This window comes from Dromaius novaehollandiae, chromosome Z (genome assembly GCF_036370855.1).
Source record: "Dromaius novaehollandiae isolate bDroNov1 chromosome Z, bDroNov1.hap1, whole genome shotgun sequence".
NCBI lineage: Eukaryota > Metazoa > Chordata > Aves > Casuariiformes > Dromaiidae > Dromaius > Dromaius novaehollandiae.
The window spans coordinates 2,551,593-2,572,568 of NC_088132.1; positions in this window are offsets into that span (position 1 = coordinate 2,551,593).

Sequence of the window (20,976 nt, forward strand, 5' to 3'; positions counted from 1 at the left end):
AAGGAGGACAACAATCCCAGGCCCACGGTGCCCTTGCACTGGCGACCGCCTGAGCAGGCAAACAGTCTGGGTCGTCTGCAACAGTGTCATCATCCTGCTTCCCAGGATCCAGACCAGGGGGTGAGTTCAATGGCGTTGTGCCACCTGAAGCAGGACAGAAGCCCTTGGACGGGAGAGGTGCGTGCGTATGACTTCATCCATGCCCTCTTGGTGGTGGGCTGCCTGGGCCCTGCGGCTGATGCAGCCCAGCTGCTCCCCTGCTCCTACACTGGAAGGGTTTCCCGTTGCTTCCTGTGGCTGAGGAGCGTGGCAGGCTGGCGCGGTGCTTTGCTTGGACACCTGTCTGTGCCTGGAAGGACCCAACCCACGACACTTTGCCTTACTCTTTCGCTGCAGGGCGAATCTGTAGAGGTAGTGAAGAGCATCCGCAGCCCCACAGCTGGTCCTTGCCAGCACAGCAGAGGAGGAGTCGCCCCACCAGCTTCCCCAGCATGTGGAAGTCGTCCGTGGCAGCGAGGGCAGGCTTGTCTCTGACGCCATCAGAGGGGACGCAGGACTGGGGGAGGGCGGGAGCAGTGGGAGCAGGGCGAAGGTGAGGCGGTTGTGGGCGACACCTTGCTCACAGCCGTGATGAGAGGGCTGTGGCAGGGTGTGTCCCAGCCCATCCGCCTCTGCATACTGCCAGGTGTTTGGCCCAGCCAAGGGGCAACCTCGCCTCCCTCTGAGCAACCCCTGATCCTGCACAGCAGCCATGGCAAGGTGAGCAGGAGGCTGCCTCCCTGCCAAGGCTGAGGATTACCTGGCTTAGCACCAGGCTGATGGGGAAATGAGCCTGTCCCCAGTAGGGGCAGCATCCCATGCAGCCCTGTGGTCATTCAGAAATCGGCGGACTTCTCCGCAGCCGCGTCTTCTCCGTGGGAGAAGTCAACACCCCAGCGAGGAAGGAGGGGCGCCCCGGCAAACCTGGGCCTACACACAGCAGTCGCTCTTCCACAGAGCCCTGCCCAAAGTGGCCCCGAGGCTCGTCTGCTGGCCCCGTTGGCTTACCATTCTCTGAGAGGCCCTCAGAAAGCTGTGGGCGGCAAGCAGACCCAGCGCCTTCCCACTGCGCAGGCAGGAGCCATTGATGCTGCATGGCAGCGCTCACCGCGGCCCCTTGCTGGCCCCCACCAGCTCTCGGGACCACACTGCCACGCCTAAGCACAGGGCTTTTGGGGGGGCCTGGTCCTGTAGCAGAGCAGGTGATCTGAGCAGGTTTGTAAAGTGGGGCTTTGGCATCACAAGAGTCACCCGAAAAGCGCTAAGGTTGGGACAGTTCCAAAGGGACGGAGAATTTGTTGCTTAAAGAGCTGCATGCTACCCAGTGGCGGAAAGACTGGGGAAGCTTCTGAGGTCCGGAGGAAGCCTGTTTGCTGAGGCGGTGCGGCTGGGAAATCGGGAGGGGGACATGAGCTGGGTTGGAGGGCGGGGGGCACACAGTTCTGCACCCTTTTCCCCAGGCCATGTGGTCAGCAGGCACGGGGTGGTCTTCACCTCTCCATCGCCTCTACCTTCCCAGAGAAGCGAGCTCACAAGGACATCTGTGGCTGCGGGCAGCACCTGCTCACTGGGTGGGGAGCAAAGCAGGATTTGGCTCTGCAGCTCACCTGCCAACAACCTCCTCCCATCCTGGTGGGGGAGGGTGGGGCGGGTGGTGGAAGCAGAAGCCACCCCTTCCCCTACAGCTGGCCTTCTTTTCTGGGACACTTTTTTGTTGTTGTTTTGTTTTTGTTTTTGCAGAAGTGGTAGACCTCTGACTGTGCGTCTGAGTGTGAAAAACCACGACCAAGCCCATGGTTTCTTTAAGCTCTACATACTGAAGGACTCGAGGCAGTGCTTGGCTGGGCAATATGCGTGTGCTGTCTGGGCAGCTTGCTGCTGTGAGGCTAGGAGGCTTTCAGCGCTGGGCAGGCTGCTGGTCACCACGATGTCCCCATGTGCAGCACTTTTGTCTTGTCTGGACAGCACAACACCTCCAGTACCTTTTGGTGTGTGCAGGTGTGGCTGCCGTTTGCTGCAGACGCATCCGATACGTGGGGCACGTGCAAGTGGCCAGAAACACAGATGGCAATCGGACTGACATATTTCAGGAGTGAGAGAGGGGCAATGAGGCATGGCGAAGGGAACTGAGGCACTGAGATGCGGAGTGTCCAGTTGGCTGGGAATGTGGCGGTGTTGCTGTGGAGGGGCAACCTCCGTGCAGAAACCTCAGCGTGCAAAAGCTCAAGCCCGCTTCCCCGCCCAAAAAAGCCAGGAGAAATGCTCAGAGGGCTCAAGGAGCAGAAGCTGAGCCTCACGGGCTTCGAGCACACAGCGCCCACAAGGCTCGACAAAAAGCTGACAAGCTGCTCGCCCCATGTGTGTGCTCACCACTGCTCCCTTGACCCCAGGTCCTAGTAGCACTGCCTCTAGCACCAAGCCGGGCTACGCGCTGCCACCCACAATGCAGGCACAAACCAGCATGTTGCCAGTGGCAGCACCAAACTAAAACACGCTCCTGCCTATGCACAGCGAGTCTTAGCGCCATTCCCTGCTGCAGCATGGGCATGTCACACGACAGCAGCACATCGGAGGAGGCCCTCACAGAGACTGCACGGGGAACGCAGAGAGACAGGGGCTGCTCAGCCCATTAAGACCGCTCTGGCCTTGGTCTGCATCCTGAATGGCACTGCTTGCCTAAGCATATTGGGCACAGGAAGGCAGCAGCCCTTGCCATTCCTTGCCCAGCTGCCTCCCTGCTTCACAAGAGCCCCACGGCAGAAGGCCTTCAGTTATCCCAGAAGCTGTCACCAAGCAAAGGACTAGCCTTCCAGAAGCCTCGCCAATGCCTTCCTCTTCCCTCATCCCTCGCTGCTGCAGAGCAAAGCTTGCCCGAGGCCTGGCCGGCGAGAGACAAGCAGGAAAAAAGCATGCTTGTGCTGCCTCTTTGCAGAAACGCTCCTTGCCTGTTAGGCGCCATGCTGCGGGGTGCAGAAGAAAGCACTTGCCTCTCCCTCAAACACCTCCTCCGCCACCCAGGGCTCAAGGGCAAGAGCTGTGCCCACGTCAAACTTGCCTCCACATGGCTGGGGCAGCCACACAACGGGTGCTCCGCTTCCCTTCCTCCGCTCCCAAGAAGGAGCGCAAGGCCCACTCGCAGCTTACTACTTGCAGAGCCGCCCTGCGAAAAAGTCTCCAGGACCCAGCAGGGCTCAAAGGGAAGACCAGGGCAGAAGCCGAGCATGCCTCCGCAAATCGAGGGCAGCCACGCAAGAAGTGCCCTGCAAGACTTTCTCCCATCCCCAAACTTACACTAGGCCTACTCACGCATCACTACTAGGCGGGCCAAACTGCTAAATGCCTACCATCTACAGCTCTCAGGCAAGAGCTTAGGGCATGCTAAGATTCCTCGGCTTTGGGAGGGCAGCCATAAAGCACGTGCCCTGCCGCCATTCCTCCCTTGCTGACGATTTCACCACTGCTGCCCTCAAGATCTGCCCAGATGCCTGGGCCGGGGCATGCCCCAGCTCTCCAAGGGCATGACCCCCCCGCCACCCGGGAACACAAGTCCTTCTCACTAGGCTCAGCCTGCATTAGGCCAGTAATGCAGAGGGAAGGTGCAGCACCTGCAAGGCATGAGAGCGAGAGCCAGCGCCCCTCCCCGCCCAGGACCCCCAGCCAGGGTAGGGACGAGTCAGCAAAAGGGGATGCAGTCAGGACAGGGCACTGGCCAGCTATCCGGGGCTCAAGGCTCTGGCCAGCTGGAGCCTGGGCATGAGGGAGCAGTGATGGAGCAGCATGGGCGAGCCAGGCACTTTGAAGCCACTTGAGACTCTGCCCCCGCATCTTCCCACAATGGGCTGGCAAAGGGGCAGAGCTGAGCCAAGGTGAGGGGGACAGCAGGCCTCCTGCCCCAGGCTGTGCTGCCATTTCCTGGTCTCTGCTGCTGCCTGCGCAGGCCTCCTGGGAAGCCCTCGTTGCCGCTGCAGCATGCCTGAAGCGGGCACAGCTCAGGGACCAGACCCAGGCAGAGCAGCCCTGGAGGACTGGCGAATGCTTGGTAGGGAGAACGCCCACGGGCTCAGGCCGGACAAGGCCTTCGCCCCCACCAACAGCCGTACCTGGGGTAGGCAGCTGTGCCTCTGCTGTACTGCTCCAGCCCCAAGCCCACAGCCTGCACCTGCGTGCTTGATCCCTTTCCTCAAGCTCATCGCCCCGGTGGGCTCTTTGGCAGACCCACCCTCCCCTCCCTGACCTCCTGCCAGCTTGCTGCGACCTGGCATCCATCCCCACCTGGGCCTTGGCAGCACACAGGGTTCTCAGCACCCCCAGGCCACACGCTGACAGCTGCCCTCTCCAAACCTCAGCCCCACGTGGCTCCTGGCTGGGAGATGCCCGTGCCCTGATGCCCAGAAGGGAAAGAGAGGAGGTGCGGGGAGCAGGGCTTGGCCTGCCTCTTTGGGGAAGGCCTGTGGCAGCCCCGTGCTCTCTGCAGCTGGCAAGAGGCAGGAGCCAAGTGGACGACTACCTGTGTCAGAGCCTGCCGTACTTGGAGGACTCTCAGGCATCCCTGCGAGAGGTGGCCGTGAGGTTCCTTGGTGAGCCACACCCCCGGGGTCCCTCTGTTTGCAACTTGCTCCTAGGCCCAGCTGCCCCTGCCCGGCAGCAAGCCCTGTGGCTGCCAGGGCCCAGACTGCCTGGTGCAGGGCCTGGGCTTGCAGGAGCCCCGCTGGGGTGGACGGGAGACTTGCTCGTTCCCACCCCAGCCCCCGAACCTCCCCCATCGGCTACTGTGCTTCCCTGGGCTCAGCCCCGCCAAAGGGGAGGAGGGTGTGTCGCGAAGCTGGCAGGGCCGGCGGGGAGCTGTGCTGCGGCGAGCGTGCTGGGGAGCGTCAGGTGTGAAGGCTGCTGTGTGCCTAGGGCTTGCCGGGCGACGCTTGAAGAACCCAAGGGAGGAGACGCTGCGGGATATCTGCAACGGTGAGTAAGAGCAGTGCCGTGCTGGCAGCGGTGGGCAGAGGGCAAGGGAGGCGGAGCGTGGGCAGTGTGCTGCAGTTGCCATGGCCTGCTACCATCCTCATCTTGAGAACTCCATGGAAACAGCCAGCATCAGGCCGGAACCTGCAGGCTCTGCGCTGCTGGCTCCGGAGAGCACGGGAGGGCTGGAAGTGTCCTCTGGGAAACGGCTCTGCTTGTGAGGAGAAGGAGGACAACAATCCCAGGCCCACGGTGCCCTTGCACTGGCGACCGCCTGAGCAGGCAAACAGTCTGGGTCGTCTGCAACAGTGTCATCATCCTGCTTCCCAGGATCCAGACCAGGGGGTGAGTTCAATGGCGTTGTGCCACCTGAAGCAGGACAGAAGCCCTTGGACGGGAGAGGTGCGTGCGTATGACTTCATCCATGCCCTCTTGGTGGTGGGCTGCCTGGGCCCTGCGGCTGATGCAGCCCAGCTGCTCCCCTGCTCCTACACTGGAAGGGTTTCCCGTTGCTTCCTGTGGCTGAGGAGCGTGGCAGGGTGGCGCGGTGCTTTGCTTGGACACCTGTCTGTGCCTGGAAGGACCCAACCCACGACACTTTGCCTTACTCTTTCGCTGCAGGGCGAATCTGTAGAGGTAGTGAAGAGCATCCGCAGCCCCACAGCTGGTCCTTGCCAGCACAGCAGAGGAGGAGTCGCCCCACCAGCTTCCCCAGCATGTGGAAGTCGTCCGTGGCAGCGAGGGCAGGCTTGTCTCTGACGCCATCAGAGGGGACGCAGGACTGGGGGAGGGCGGGAGCAGTGGGAGCAGGGCGAAGGTGAGGCGGTTGTGGGCGACACCTTGCTCACAGCCGTGATGAGAGGGCTGTGGCAGGGTGTGTCCCAGCCCATCCGCCTCTGCATACTGCCAGGTGTTTGGCCCAGCCAAGGGGCAACCTCGCCTCCCTCTGAGCAACCCCTGATCCTGCACAGCAGCCATGGCAAGGTGAGCAGGAGGCTGCCTCCCTGCCAAGGCTGAGGATTACCTGGCTTAGCACCAGGCTGATGGGGAAATGAGCCTGTCCCCAGTAGGGGCAGCATCCCATGCAGCCCTGTGGTCATTCAGAAATCGGCGGACTTCTCCGCAGCCGCGTCTTCTCCGTGGGAGAAGTCAACACCCCAGCGAGGAAGGAGGGGCGCCCCGGCAAACCTGGGCCTACACACAGCAGTCGCTCTTCCACAGAGCCCTGCCCAAAGTGGCCCCGAGGCTCGTCTGCTGGCCCCGTTGGCTTACCATTCTCTGAGAGGCCCTCAGAAAGCTGTGGGCGGCAAGCAGACCCAGCGCCTTCCCACTGCGCAGGCAGGAGCCATTGATGCTGCATGGCAGCGCTCACCGCGGCCCCTTGCTGGCCCCCACCAGCTCTCGGGACCACACTGCCACGCCTAAGCACAGGGCTTTTGGGGGGGCCTGGTCCTGTAGCAGAGCAGGTGATCTGAGCAGGTTTGTAAAGTGGGGCTTTGGCATCACAAGAGTCACCCGAAAAGCGCTAAGGTTGGGACAGTTCCAAAGGGACGGAGAATTTGTTGCTTAAAGAGCTGCATGCTACCCAGTGGCGGAAAGACTGGGGAAGCTTCTGAGGTCCGGAGGAAGCCTGTTTGTTGAGGCGGTGCGGTTGCGGAACCGGGAACGGGACATGAGCTGGGTTGGAGGGCGGGGGGCACACAGTTCTGCACCCTTTTCCCCAGGCCATGTGGTCAGCAGGCACGGGGTGGTCTTCACCTCTCCATCGCCTCTACCTTCCCAGAGAAGCGAGCTCACAAGTACATCTGTGGCTGCGGGCAGCACCTGCTCACTGGGTGGGGAGCAAAGCAGGATTTGGCTCTGCAGCTCACCTGCCAACAACCTCCTCCCATCCTGGTGGGGGAGGGTGGGGCGGGTGGTGGAAGCAGAAGCCACCCCTTCCCCTACAGCTGGCCTTCTTTTCTGGGACACTTTTTTGTTGTTGTTTTGTTTTTGTTTTTGCAGAAGTGGTAGACCTCTGACTGTGCGTCTGAGTGTGAAAAACCACGACCAAGCCCATGGTTTCTTTAAGCTCTACATACTGAAGGACTCGAGGCAGTGCTTGGCTGGGCAATATGCGTGTGCTGTCTGGGCAGCTTGCTGCTGTGAGGCTAGGAGGCTTTCAGCGCTGGGCAGGCTGCTGGTCACCACGATGTCCCCATGTGCAGCACTTTTGTCTTGTCTGGACAGCACAACACCTCCAGTACCTTTTGGTGTGTGCAGGTGTGGCTGCCGTTTGCTGCAGACGCATCCGATACGTGGGGCACGTGCAAGTGGCCAGAAACACAGATGGCAATCGGACTGACATATTTCAGGAGTGAGAGAGGGGCAATGAGGCATGGCGAAGGGAACTGAGGCACTGAGATGCGGAGTGTCCAGTTGGCTGGGAATGTGGCGGTGTTGCTGTGGAGGGGCAACCTCCGTGCAGAAACCTCAGCGTGCAAAAGCTCAAGCCCGCTTCCCCGCCCAAAAAAGCCAGGAGAAATGCTCAGAGGGCTCAAGGAGCAGAAGCTGAGCCTCACGGGCTTCGAGCACACAGCGCCCACAAGGCTCGACAAAAAGCTGACAAGCTGCTCGCCCCATGTGTGTGCTCACCACTGCTCCCTTGACCCCAGGTCCTAGTAGCACTGCCTCTAGCACCAAGCCGGGCTACGCGCTGCCACCCACAATGCAGGCACAAACCAGGATGTTGCCAGTGGCAGCACCAAACTAAAACACGCTCCTGCCTATGCACAGCGAGTCTTAGCGCCATTCCCTGCTGCAGCATGGGCATGTCACACGACAGCAGCACATCGGAGGAGGCCCTCACAGAGACTGCACGGGGAACGCAGAGAGACAGGGGCTGCTCAGCCCATTAAGACCGCTCTGGCCTTGGTCTGCATCCTGAATGGCACTGCTTGCCTAAGCATATTGGGCACAGGAAGGCAGCAGCCCTTGCCATTCCTTGCCCAGCTGCCTCCCTGCTTCACAAGAGCCCCACGGCAGAAGGCCTTCAGTTATCCCAGAAGCTGTCACCAAGCAAAGGACTAGCCTTCCAGAAGCCTCGCCAATGCCTTCCTCTTCCCTCATCCCTCGCTGCTGCAGAGCAAAGCTTGCCCGAGGCCTGGCCGGCGAGAGACAAGCAGGAAAAAAGCATGCTTGTGCTGCCTCTTTGCAGAAACGCTCCTTGCCTGTTAGGCGCCATGCTGCGGGGTGCAGAAGAAAGCACTTGCCTCTCCCTCAAACACCTCCTCCGCCACCCAGGGCTCAAGGGCAAGAGCTGTGCCCACGTCAAACTTGCCTCCACATGGCTGGGGCAGCCACACAACGGGTGCTCCGCTTCCCTTCCTCCGCTCCCAAGAAGGAGCGCAAGGCCCACTTGCAGCTTACTACTTGCAGAGCCGCCCTGCGAAAAAGTCTCCAGGACCCAGCAGGGCTCAAAGGGAAGACCAGGGCAGAAGCCGAGCATGCCTCCGCAAATCGAGGGCAGCCACGCAAGAAGTGCCCTGCAAGACTTTCTCCCATCCCCAAACTTACACTAGGCCTACTCACGCATCACTACTAGGCGGGCCAAACTGCTAAATGCCTACCATCTACAGCTCTCAGGCAAGAGCTTAGGGCATGCTAAGATTCCTCGGCTTTGGGAGGGCAGCCATAAAGCACGTGCCCTGCCGCCATTCCTCCCTTGCTGACGATTTCACCACTGCTGCCCTCAAGATCTGCCCAGATGCCTGGGCCGGGGCATGTCCCAGCTCTCCAAGGGCATGACCCCCCCGCCACCCGGGAACACAAGTCCTTCTCACTAGGCTCAGCCTGCATTAGGCCAGTGATGCAGAGGGAAGGTGCAGCACCTGCAAGGCATGAGAGCGAGAGCCAGCGCCCCTCCCCGCCCAGGACCCCCAGCCAGGGTAGGGACGAGTCAGCAAAAGGGGATGCAGTCAGGACAGGGCACTGGCCAGCTATCCGGGGCTCAAGGCTCTGGCCAGCTGGAGCCTGGGCATGAGGGAGCAGTGATGGAGCAGCATGGGCGAGCCAGGCACTTTGAAGCCACTTGAGACTCTGCCCCCGCATCTTCCCACAATGGGCTGGCAAAGGGGCAGAGCTGAGCCAAGGTGAGGGGGACAGCAGGCCTCCTGCCCCAGGCTGTGCTGCCATTTCCTGGTCTCTGCTGCTGCCTGCGCAGGCCTCCTGGGAAGCCCTCGTTGCCGCTGCAGCATGCCTGAAGCGGGCACAGCTCAGGGACCAGACCCAGGCAGAGCAGCCCTGGAGGACTGGCGAATGCTTGCTAGGGAGAACGCCCACGGGCTCAGGCCGGACAAGGCCTTCGCCCCCACCAACAGCCGTACCTGGGGTAGGCAGCTGTGCCTCTGCTGTACTGCTCCAGCCCCAAGCCCACAGCCTGCACCTGCGTGCTTGATCCCTTTCCTCAAGCTCATCGCCCCAGTGGGCTCTTTGGCAGACCCACCCTCCCCTCCCTGACCTCCTGCCAGCTTGCTGCGACCTGGCATCCATCCCCACCTGGGCCTTGGCAGCACACAGGGTTCTCAGCACCCCCAGGCCACACGCTGACAGCTGTCCTCTCCAAACCTCAGCCCCACGTGGCTCCTGGCTGGGAGATGCCCGTGCCCTGATGCCCAGAAGGGAAAGAGAGGAGGTGCGGGGAGCAGGGCTTGGCCTGCCTCTTTGGGGAAGGCCTGTGGCAGCCCCGTGCTCTCTGCAGCTGGCAAGAGGCAGGAGCCAAGTGGACGACTACCTGTGTCAGAGCCTGCCGTACTTGGAGGACTCTCAGGCATCCTTGCGAGAGGTGGCCGTGAGGTTCCTTGGTGAGCCACACCCCCGGGGTCCCTCTGTTTGCAACTTGCTCCTAGGCCCAGCTGCCCCTGCCCGGCAGCAAGCCCTGTGGCTGCCAGGGCCCAGACTGCCTGGTGCAGGGCCTGGGCTTGCAGGAGCCCCGCTGGGTGGACGGGAGACTTGCTCGTTCCCACCCCAGCCCCCGAACCTCCCCCATCGGCTACTGTGCTTCCCTGGGCTCAGCCCCGCCAAAGGGGAGGAGGGTGTGTCGCGAAGCTGGCAGGGCCGGCGGGGAGCTGTGCTGCGGCGAGCGTGCTGGGGAGCGTCAGGTGTGAAGGCTGCTGTGTGCCTAGGGCTTGCCGGGCGACGCTTGAAGAACCCAAGGGAGGAGACGCTGCGGGATATCTGCAACGGTGAGTAAGAGCAGTGCCGTGCTGGCAGCGGTGGGCAGAGGGCAAGGGAGGCGGAGCGTGGGCAGTGTGCTGCAGTTGCCATGGCCTGCTACCATCCTCATCTTGAGAACTCCATGGAAACAGCCAGCATCAGGCCGGAACCTGCAGGCTCTGCGCTGCTGGCTCCGGAGAGCACGGGAGGGCTGGAAGTGTCCTCTGGGAAACGGCTCTGCTTGTGAGGAGAAGGAGGACAACAATCCCAGGCCCACGGTGCCCTTGCACTGGCGACCGCCTGAGCAGGCAAACAGTCTGGGTCGTCTGCAACAGTGTCATCATCCTGCTTCCCAGGATCCAGACCAGGGGGTGAGTTCAATGGCGTTGTGCCACCTGAAGCAGGACAGAAGCCCTTGGACGGGAGAGGTGCGTGCGTATGACTTCATCCATGCCCTCTTGGTGGTGGGCTGCCTGGGCCCTGCGGCTGATGCAGCCCAGCTGCTCCCCTGCTCCTACACTGGAAGGGTTTCCCGTTGCTTCCTGTGGCTGAGGAGCGTGGCAGGGTGGCGCGGTGCTTTGCTTGGACACCTGTCTGTGCCTGGAAGGACCCAACCCACGACACTTTGCCTTACTCTTTCGCTGCAGGGCGAATCTGTAGAGGTAGTGAAGAGCATCCGCAGCCCCACAGCTGGTCCTTGCCAGCACAGCAGAGGAGGAGTCGCCCCACCAGCTTCCCCAGCATGTGGAAGTCGTCCGTGGCAGCGAGGGCAGGCTTGTCTCTGACGCCATCAGAGGGGACGCAGGACTGGGGGAGGGCGGGAGCAGTGGGAGCAGGGCGAAGGTGAGGCGGTTGTGGGCGACACCTTGCTCACAGCCGTGATGAGAGGGCTGTGGCAGGGTGTGTCCCAGCCCATCCGCCTCTGCATACTGCCAGGTGTTTGGCCCAGCCAAGGGGCAACCTCGCCTCCCTCTGAGCAACCCCTGATCCTGCACAGCAGCCATGGCAAGGTGAGCAGGAGGCTGCCTCCCTGCCAAGGCTGAGGATTACCTGGCTTAGCACCAGGCTGATGGGGAAATGAGCCTGTCCCCAGTAGGGGCAGCATCCCATGCAGCCCTGTGGTCATTCAGAAATCGGCGGACTTCTCCGCAGCCGCGTCTTCTCCGTGGGAGAAGTCAACACCCCAGCGAGGAAGGAGGGGCGCCCCGGCAAACCTGGGCCTACACACAGCAGTCGCTCTTCCACAGAGCCCTGCCTGAAGTGGCCCCGAGGCTCGTCTGCTGGCCCCGTTGGCTTACCATTCTCTGAGAGGCCCTCAGAAAGCTGTGGGCGGCAAGCAGACCCAGCGCCTTCCCACTGCGCAGGCAGGAGCCATTGACGCTGCATGGCAGCGCTCACCGCGGCCCCTTGCTGGCCCCCACCAGCTCTCGGGACCACACTGCCACGCCTAAGCACAGGGCTTTTGGGGGGGCCTGGTCCTGTAGCAGAGCAGGTGATCTGAGCAGGTTTGTAAAGTGGGGCTTTGGCATCACAAGAGTCACCCGAAAAGCGCTAAGGTTGGGACAGTTCCAAAGGGACGGAGAATTTGTTGCTTGAAGAGCTGCATGCTACCCAGTGGCGGAAAGACTGGGGAAGCTTCTGAGGTCCGGAGGAAGCCTGTTTGCTGAGGCGGTGCGGCTGGGAAATCGGGAGGGGGACATGAGCTGGGTTGGAGGGCGGGGGGCACACAGTTCTGCACCCTTTTCCCCAGGCCATGTGGTCAGCAGGCACGGGGTGGTCTTCACCTCTCCATCGCCTCTACCTTCCCAGAGAAGCGAGCTCACAAGTACATCTGTGGCTGCAGGCAGCACCTGCTCACTGGGTGGGGAGCAAAGCAGGATTTGGCTCTGCAGCTCACCTGCCAACAACCTCCTCCCATCCTGGTGGGGGAGGGTGGGGCGGGTGGTGGAAGCAGAAGCCACCCCTTCCCCTACAGCTGGCCTTCTTTTCTGGGACACTTTTTTGTTGTTGTTTTGTTTTTGTTTTTGCAGAAGTGGTAGACCTCTGACTGTGCGTCTGAGTGTGAAAAACCACGACCAAGCCCATGGTTTCTTTAAGCTCTACATACTGAAGGACTCGAGGCAGTGCTTGGCTGGGCAATATGCGTGTGCTGTCTGGGCAGCTTGCTGCTGTGAGGCTAGGAGGCTTTCAGCGCTGGGCAGGCTGCTGGTCACCACGATGTCCCCATGTGCAGCACTTTTGTCTTGTCTGGACAGCACAACACCTCCAGTACCTTTTGGTGTGTGCAGGTGTGGCTGCCGTTTGCTGCAGACGCATCCGATACGTGGGGCACGTGCAAGTGGCCAGAAACACAGATGGCAATCGGACTGACATATTTCAGGAGTGAGAGAGGGGCAATGAGGCATGGCGAAGGGAACTGAGGCACTGAGATGCGGAGTGTCCAGTTGGCTGGGAATGTGGCGGTGTTGCTGTGGAGGGGCAACCTCCGTGCAGAAACCTCAGCGTGCAAAAGCTCAAGCCCGCTTCCCCGCCCAAAAAAGCCAGGAGAAATGCTCAGAGGGCTCAAGGAGCAGAAGCTGAGCCTCACGGGCTTCGAGCACACAGCGCCCACAAGGCTCGACAAAAAGCTGACAAGCTGCTCGCCCCATGTGTGTGCTCACCACTGCTCCCTTGACCCCAGGTCCTAGTAGCACTGCCTCTAGCACCAAGCCGGGCTACGCGCTGCCACCCACAATGCAGGCACAAACCAGGATGTTGCCAGTGGCAGCACCAAACTAAAACACGCTCCTGCCTATGCACAGCGAGTCTTAGCGCCATTCCCTGCTGCAGCATGGGCATGTCACACGACAGCAGCACATCGGAGGAGGCCCTCACAGAGACTGCACGGGGAACGCAGAGAGACAGGGGCTGCTCAGCCCATTAAGACCGCTCTGGCCTTGGTCTGCATCCTGAATGGCACTGCTTGCCTAAGCATATTGGGCACAGGAAGGCAGCAGCCCTTGCCATTCCTTGCCCAGCTGCCTCCCTGCTTCACAAGAGCCCCACGGCAGAAGGCCTTCAGTTATCCCAGAAGCTGTCACCAAGCAAAGGACTAGCCTTCCAGAAGCCTCGCCAATGCCTTCCTCTTCCCTCATCCCTCGCTGCTGCAGAGCAAAGCTTGCCCGAGGCCTGGCCGGCGAGAGACAAGCAGGAAAAAAGCATGCTTGTGCTGCCTCTTTGCAGAAACGCTCCTTGCCTGTTAGGCGCCATGCTGCGGGGTGCAGAAGAAAGCACTTGCCTCTCCCTCAAACACCTCCTCCGCCACCCAGGGCTCAAGGGCAAGAGCTGTGCCCACGTCAAACTTGCCTCCACATGGCTGGGGCAGCCACACAACGGGTGCTCCGCTTCCCTTCCTCCGCTCCCAAGAAGGAGCGCAAGGCCCACTTGCAGCTTACTACTTGCAGAGCCGCCCTGCGAAAAAGTCTCCAGGACCCAGCAGGGCTCAAAGGGAAGACCAGGGCAGAAGCCGAGCATGCCTCCGCAAATCGAGGGCAGCCACGCAAGAAGTGCCCTGCAAGACTTTCTCCCATCCCCAAACTTACACTAGGCCTACTCACGCATCACTACTAGGCGGGCCAAACTGCTAAATGCCTACCTAGCCTACCATCTACAGCTCTCAGGCAAGAGCTTAGGGCATGCTAAGATTCCTCGGCTTTGGGAGGGCAGCCATAAAGCACGTGCCCTGCCGCCATTCCTCCCTTGCTGACGATTTCACCACTGCTGCCCTCAAGATCTGCCCAGATGCCTGGGCCGGGGCATGTCCCAGCTCTCCAAGGGCATGACCCCCCCGCCACCCGGGAACACAAGTCCTTCTCACTAGGCTCAGCCTGCATTAGGCCAGTAATGCAGAGGGAAGGTGCAGCACCTGCAAGGCATGAGAGCGAGAGCCAGCGCCCCTCCCCGCCCAGGACCCCCAGCCAGGGTAGGGACGAGTCAGCAAAAGGGGATGCAGTCAGGACAGGGCACTGGCCAGCTATCCGGGGCTCAAGGCTCTGGCCAGCTGGAGCCTGGGCATGAGGGAGCAGTGATGGAGCAGCATGGGCGAGCCAGGCACTTTGAAGCCACTTGAGACTCTGCCCCCGCATCTTCCCACAATGGGCTGGCAAAGGGGCAGAGCTGAGCCAAGGTGAGGGGGACAGCAGGCCTCCTGCCCCAGGCTGTGCTGCCATTTCCTGGTCTCTGCTGCTGCCTGCGCAGGCCTCCTGGGAAGCCCTCGTTGCCGCTGCAGCATGCCTGAAGCGGGCACAGCTCAGGGACCAGACCCAGGCAGAGCAGCCCTGGAGGACTGGCGAATGCTTGCTAGGGAGAACGCCCACGGGCTCAGGCCGGACAAGGCCTTCGCCCCCACCAACAGCCGTACCTGGGGTAGGCAGCTGTGCCTCTGCTGTACTGCTCCAGCCCCAAGCCCACAGCCTGCACCTGCGTGCTTGATCCCTTTCCTCAAGCTCATCGCCCCAGTGGGCTCTTTGGCAGACCCACCCTCCCCTCCCTGACCTCCTGCCAGCTTGCTGCGACCTGGCATCCATCCCCACCTGGGCCTTGGCAGCACACAGGGTTCTCAGCACCCCCAGGCCACACGCTGACAGCTGCCCTCTCCAAACCTCAGCCCCACGTGGCTCCTGGCTGGGAGATGCCCGTGCCCTGATGCCCAGAAGGGAAAGAGAGGAGGTGCGGGGAGCAGGGCTTGGCCTGCCTCTTTGGGGAAGGCCTGTGGCAGCCCCGTGCTCTCTGCAGCTGGCAAGAGGCAGGAGCCAAGTGGACGACTACCTGTGTCAGAGCCTGCCGTACTTGGAGGACTCTCAGGCATCCCTGCGAGAGGTGGCCGTGAGGTTCCTTGGTGAGCCACACCCCCGGGGTCCCTCTGTTTGCAACTTGCTCCTAGGCCCAGCTGCCCCTGCCCGGCAGCAAGCCCTGTGGCTGCCAGGGCCCAGACTGCCTGGTGCAGGGCCTGGGCTTGCAGGAGCCCCGCTGGGTGGACGGGAGACTTGCTCGTTCCCACCCCAGCCCCCGAACCTCCCCCATCGGCTACTGTGCTTCCCTGGGCTCAGCCCCGCCAAAGGGGAGGAGGGTGTGTCGCGAAGCTGGCAGGGCCGGCGGGGAGCTGTGCTGCGGCGAGCGTGCTGGGGAGCGTCAGGTGTGAAGGCTGCTGTGTGCCTAGGGCTTGCCGGGCGACGCTTGAAGAACCCAAGGGAGGAGACGCTGCGGGATATCTGCAACGGTGAGTAAGAGCAGTGCCGTGCTGGCAGCGGTGGGCAGAGGGCAAGGGAGGCGGAGCGTGGGCAGTGTGCTGCAGTTGCCATGGCCTGCTACCATCCTCATCTTGAGAACTCCATGGAAACAGCCAGCATCAGGCCGGAACCTGCAGGCTCTGCGCTGCTGGCTCCGGAGAGCACGGGAGGGCTGGAAGTGTCCTCTGGGAAACGGCTCTGCTTGTGAGGAGAAGGAGGACAACAATCCCAGGCCCACGGTGCCCTTGCACTGGCGACCGCCTGAGCAGGCAAACAGTCTGGGTCGTCTGCAACAGTGTCATCATCCTGCTTCCCAGGATCCAGACCAGGGGGTGAGTTCAATGGCGTTGTGCCACCTGAAGCAGGACAGAAGCCCTTGGACGGGAGAGGTGCGTGCGTATGACTTCATCCATGCCCTCTTGGTGGTGGGCTGCCTGGGCCCTGCGGCTGATGCAGCCCAGCTGCTCCCCTGCTCCTACACTGGAAGGGTTTCCCGTTGCTTCCTGTGGCTGAGGAGCGTGGCAGGCTGGCGCGGTGCTTTGCTTGGACACCTGTCTGTGCCTGGAAGGACCCAACCCACGACACTTTGCCTTACTCTTTCGCTGCAGGGCGAATCTGTAGAGGTAGTGAAGAGCATCCGCAGCCCCACAGCTGGTCCTTGCCAGCACAGCAGAGGAGGAGTCGCCCCACCAGCTTCCCCAGCATGTGGAAGTCCTCCGTGGCAGCGAGGGCAGGCTTGTCTCTGACGCCATCAGAGGGGACGCAGGACTGGGGGAGGGCGGGAGCAGTGGGAGCAGGGCGAAGGTGAGGCGGTTGTGGGCGACACCTTGCTCACAGCCGTGATGAGAGGGCTGTGGCAGGGTGTGTCCCAGCCCATCCGCCTCTGCATACTGCCAGGTGTTTGGCCCAGCCAAGGGGCAACCTCGCCTCCCTCTGAGCAACCCCTGATCCTGCACAGCAGCCATGGCAAGGTGAGCAGGAGGCTGCCTCCCTGCCAAGGCTGAGGATTACCTGGCTTAGCACCAGGCTGATGGGGAAATGAGCCTGTCCCCAGTAGGGGCAGCATCCCATGCAGCCCTGTGGTCATTCAGAAATCGGCGGACTTCTCCGCAGCCGCGTCTTCTCCGTGGGAGAAGTCAACACCCCAGCGAGGAAGGAGGGGCGCCCCGGCAAACCTGGGCCTACACACAGCAGTCGCTCTTCCACAGAGCCCTGCCCAAAGTGGCCCCGAGGCTCGTCTGCTGGCCCCGTTGGCTTACCATTCTCTGAGAGGCCCTCAGAAAGCTGTGGGCGGCAAGCAGACCCAGCGCCTTCCCACTGCGCAGGCAGGAGCCATTGACGCTGCATGGCAGCGCTCACCGCGGCCCCTTGCTGGCCCCCACCAGCTCTCGGGACCACACTGCCACGCCTAAGCACAGGGCTTTTGGGGGGGCCTGGTCCTGTAGCAGAGCAGGTGATCTGAGCAGGTTTGTAAAGTGGGGCTTTGGCATCACAAGAGTCACCCGAAAAGCGCTAAGGTTGGGACAGTTCCAAAGGGACGGAGAATTTGTTGCTTAAAGAGCTGCATGCTACCCAGTGGCGGAAAGACTGGGGAAGCTTCTGAGGTCCGGAGGAAGCCTGTTTGCTGAGGCGGTGCGGCTGGGAAATCGGGAGGGGGACATGAGCTGGGTTGGAGGGCGGGGGGCACACAGTTCTGCACCCTTTTCCCCAGGCCATGTGGTCAGCAGGCACGGGGTGGTCTTCACCTCTCCATCGCCTCTACCTTCCCAGAGAAGCGAGCTCACAAGGACATCTGTGGCTGCGGGCAGCACCTGCTCACTGGGTGGGGAGCAAAGCAGGATTTGGCTCTGCAGCTCACCTGCCAACAACCTCCTCCCATCCTGGTGGGGGAGGGTGGGGCGGGTGGTGGAAGCAGAAGCCACCCCTTCCCCTACAGCTGGCCTTCTTTTCTGGGACACTTTTTTGTTGTTGTTTTGTTTTTGTTTTTGCAGAAGTGGTAGACCTCTGACTGTGCGTCTGAGTGTGAAAAACCACGACCAAGCCCATGGTTTCTTTAAGCTCTACATACTGAAGGACTCGAGGCAGTGCTTGGCTGGGCAATATGCGTGTGCTGTCTGGGCAGCTTGCTGCTGTGAGGCTAGGAGGCTTTCAGCGCTGGGCAGGCTGCTGGTCACCACGATGTCCCCATGTGCAGCACTTTTGTCTTGTCTGGACAGCACAACACCTCCAGTACCTTTTGGTGTGTGCAGGTGTGGCTGCCGTTTGCTGCAGACGCATCCGATACGTGGGGCACGTGCAAGTGGCCAGAAACACAGATGGCAATCGGACTGACATATTTCAGGAGTGAGAGAGGGGCAATGAGGCATGGCGAAGGGAACTGAGGCACTGAGATGCGGAGTGTCCAGTTGGCTGGGAATGTGGCGGTGTTGCTGTGGAGGGGCAACCTCCGTGCAGAAACCTCAGCGTGCAAAAGCTCAAGCCCGCTTCCCCGCCCAAAAAAGCCAGGAGAAATGCTCAGAGGGCTCAAGGAGCAGAAGCTGAGCCTCACGGGCTTCGAGCACACAGCGCCCACAAGGCTCGACAAAAAGCTGACAAGCTGCTCGCCCCATGTGTGTGCTCACCACTGCTCCCTTGACCCCAGGTCCTAGTAGCACCGCCTCTAGCACCAAGCCGGGCTACGCGCTGCCACCCACAATGCAGGCACAAACCAGGATGTTGCCAGTGGCAGCACCAAACTAAAACACGCTCCTGCCTATGCACAGCGAGTCTTAGCGCCATTCCCTGCTGCAGCATGGGCATGTCACACGACAGCAGCACATCGGAGGAGGCCCTCACAGAGACTGCACGGGGAACGCAGAGAGACAGGGGCTGCTCAGCCCATTAAGACCGCTCTGGCCTTGGTCTGCATCCTGAATGGCACTGCTTGCCTAAGCATATTGGGCACAGGAAGGCAGCAGCCCTTGCCATTCCTTGCCCAGCTGCCTCCCTGCTTCACAAGAGCCCCACGGCAGAAGGCCTTCAGTTATCCCAGAAGCTGTCACCAAGCAAAGGACTAGCCTTCCAGAAGCCTCGCCAATGCCTTCCTCTTCCCTCATCCCTCGCTGCTGCAGAGCAAAGCTTGCCCGAGGCCTGGCCGGCGAGAGACAAGCAGGAAAAAAGCATGCTTGTGCTGCCTCTTTGCAGAAACGCTCCTTGCCTGTTAGGCGCCATGCTGCGGGTGCAGAAGAAAGCACTTGCCTCTCCCTCAAACACCTCCTCCGCCACCCAGGGCTCAAGGGCAAGAGCTGTGCCCACGTCAAACTTGCCTCCACATGGCTGGGGCAGCCACACAACGGGTGCTCCGCTTCCCTTCCTCCGCTCCCAAGAAGGAGCGCAAGGCCCACTTGCAGCTTACTACTTGCAGAGCCGCCCTGCGAAAAAGTCTCCAGGACCCAGCAGGGCTCAAAGGGAAGACCAGGGCAGAAGCCGAGCATGCCTCCGCAAATCGAGGGCAGCCACGCAAGAAGTGCCCTGCAAGACTTTCTCCCATCCCCAAACTTACACTAGGCCTACTCACGCATCACTACTAGGCGGGCCAAACTGCTAAATGCCTACCTAGCCTACCATCTACAGCTCTCAGGCAAGAGCTTAGGGCATGCTAAGATTCCTCGGCTTTGGGAGGGCAGCCATAAAGCACGTGCCCTGCCGCCATTCCTCCCTTGCTGACGATTTCACCACTGCTGCCCTCAAGATCTGCCCAGATGCCTGGGCCGGGGCATGTCCCAGCTCTCCAAGGGCATGACCCCCCCGCCACCCGGGAACACAAGTCCTTCTCACTAGGCTCAGCCTGCATTAGGCCAGTGATGCAGAGGGAAGGTGCAGCACCTGCAAGGCATGAGAGCGAGAGCCAGCGCCCCTCCCCGCCCAGGACCCCCAGCCAGGGTAGGGACGAGTCAGCAAAAGGGGATGCAGTCAGGACAGGGCACTGGCCAGCTATCCGGGGCTCAAGGCTCTGGCCAGCTGGAGCCTGGGCATGAGGGAGCAGTGATGGAGCAGCATGGGCGAGCCAGGCACTTTGAAGCCACTTGAGACTCTGCCCCCGCATCTTCCCACAATGGGCTGGCAAAGGGGCAGAGCTGAGCCAAGGTGAGGGGGACAGCAGGCCTCCTGCCCCAGGCTGTGCTGCCATTTCCTGGTCTCTGCTGCTGCCTGCGCAGGCCTCCTGGGAAGCCCTCGTTGCCGCTGCAGCATGCCTGAAGCGGGCACAGCTCAGGGACCAGACCCAGGCAGAGCAGCCCTGGAGGACTGGCGAATGCTTGGTAGGGAGAATGCCCACGGGCTCAGGCCGGACAAGGCCTTCGCCCCCACCAACAGCCGTACCTGGGGTAGGCAGCTGTGCCTCTGCTGTACTGCTCCAGCCCCAAGCCCACAGCCTGCACCTGCGTGCTTGATCCCTTTCCTCAAGCTCATCGCCCCGGTGGGCTCTTTGGCAGACCCACCCTCCCCTCCCTGACCTCCTGCCAGCTTGCTGCGACCTGGCATCCATCCCCACCTGGGCCTTGGCAGCACACAGGGTTCTCAGCACCCCCAGGCCACACGCTGACAGCTGCCCTCTCCAAACCTCAGCCCCACGTGGCTCCTGGCTGGGAGATGCCCGTGCCCTGATGCCCAGAAGGGAAAGAGAGGAGGTGCGGGGAGCAGGGCTTGGCCTGCCTCTTTGGGGAAGGCCTGTGGCAGCCCCGTGCTCTCTGCAGCTGGCAAGAGGCAGGAGCCAAGTGGACGACTACCTGTGTCAGAGCCTGCCGTACTTGGAGGACTCTCAGGCATCCCTGCGAGAGGTGGCCGTGAGGTTCCTTGGTGAGCCACACCCCCGGGGTCCCTCTGTTTGCAACTTGCTCCTAGGCCCAGCTGCCCCTGCCCGGCAGCAAGCCCTGTGGCTGCCAGGGCCCAGACTGCCTGGTGCAGGGCCTGGGCTTGCAGGAGCCCCGCTGGGGTGGACGGGAGACTTGCTCGTTCCCACCCCAGCCCCCGAACCTCCCCCATCGGCTACTGTGCTTCCCTGGGCTCAGCCCCGCCAAAGGGGAGGAGGGTGTGTCGCGAAGCTGGCAGGGCCGGCGGGGAGCTGTGCTGCGGCGAGCGTGCTGGGGAGCGTCAGGTGTGAAGGCTGCTGTGTGCCTAGGGCTTGCCGGGCGACGCTTGAAGAACCCAAGGGAGGAGACGCTGCGGGATATCTGCAACGGTGAGTAAGAGCAGTGCCGTGCTGGCAGCGGTGGGCAGAGGGCAAGGGAGGCGGAGCATGGGCAGTGTGCTGCAGTTGCCATGGCCTGCTACCATCCTCATCTTGAGAACTCCATGGAAACAGCCAGCATCAGGCCGGAACCTGCAGGCTCTGCGCTGCTGGCTCCGGAGAGCACGGGAGGGCTGGAAGTGTCCTCTGGGAAACGGCTCTGCTTGTGAGGAGAAGGAGGACAACAATCCCAGGCCCACGGTGCCCTTGCACTGGCGACCGCCTGAGCAGGCAAACAGTCTGGGTCGTCTGCAA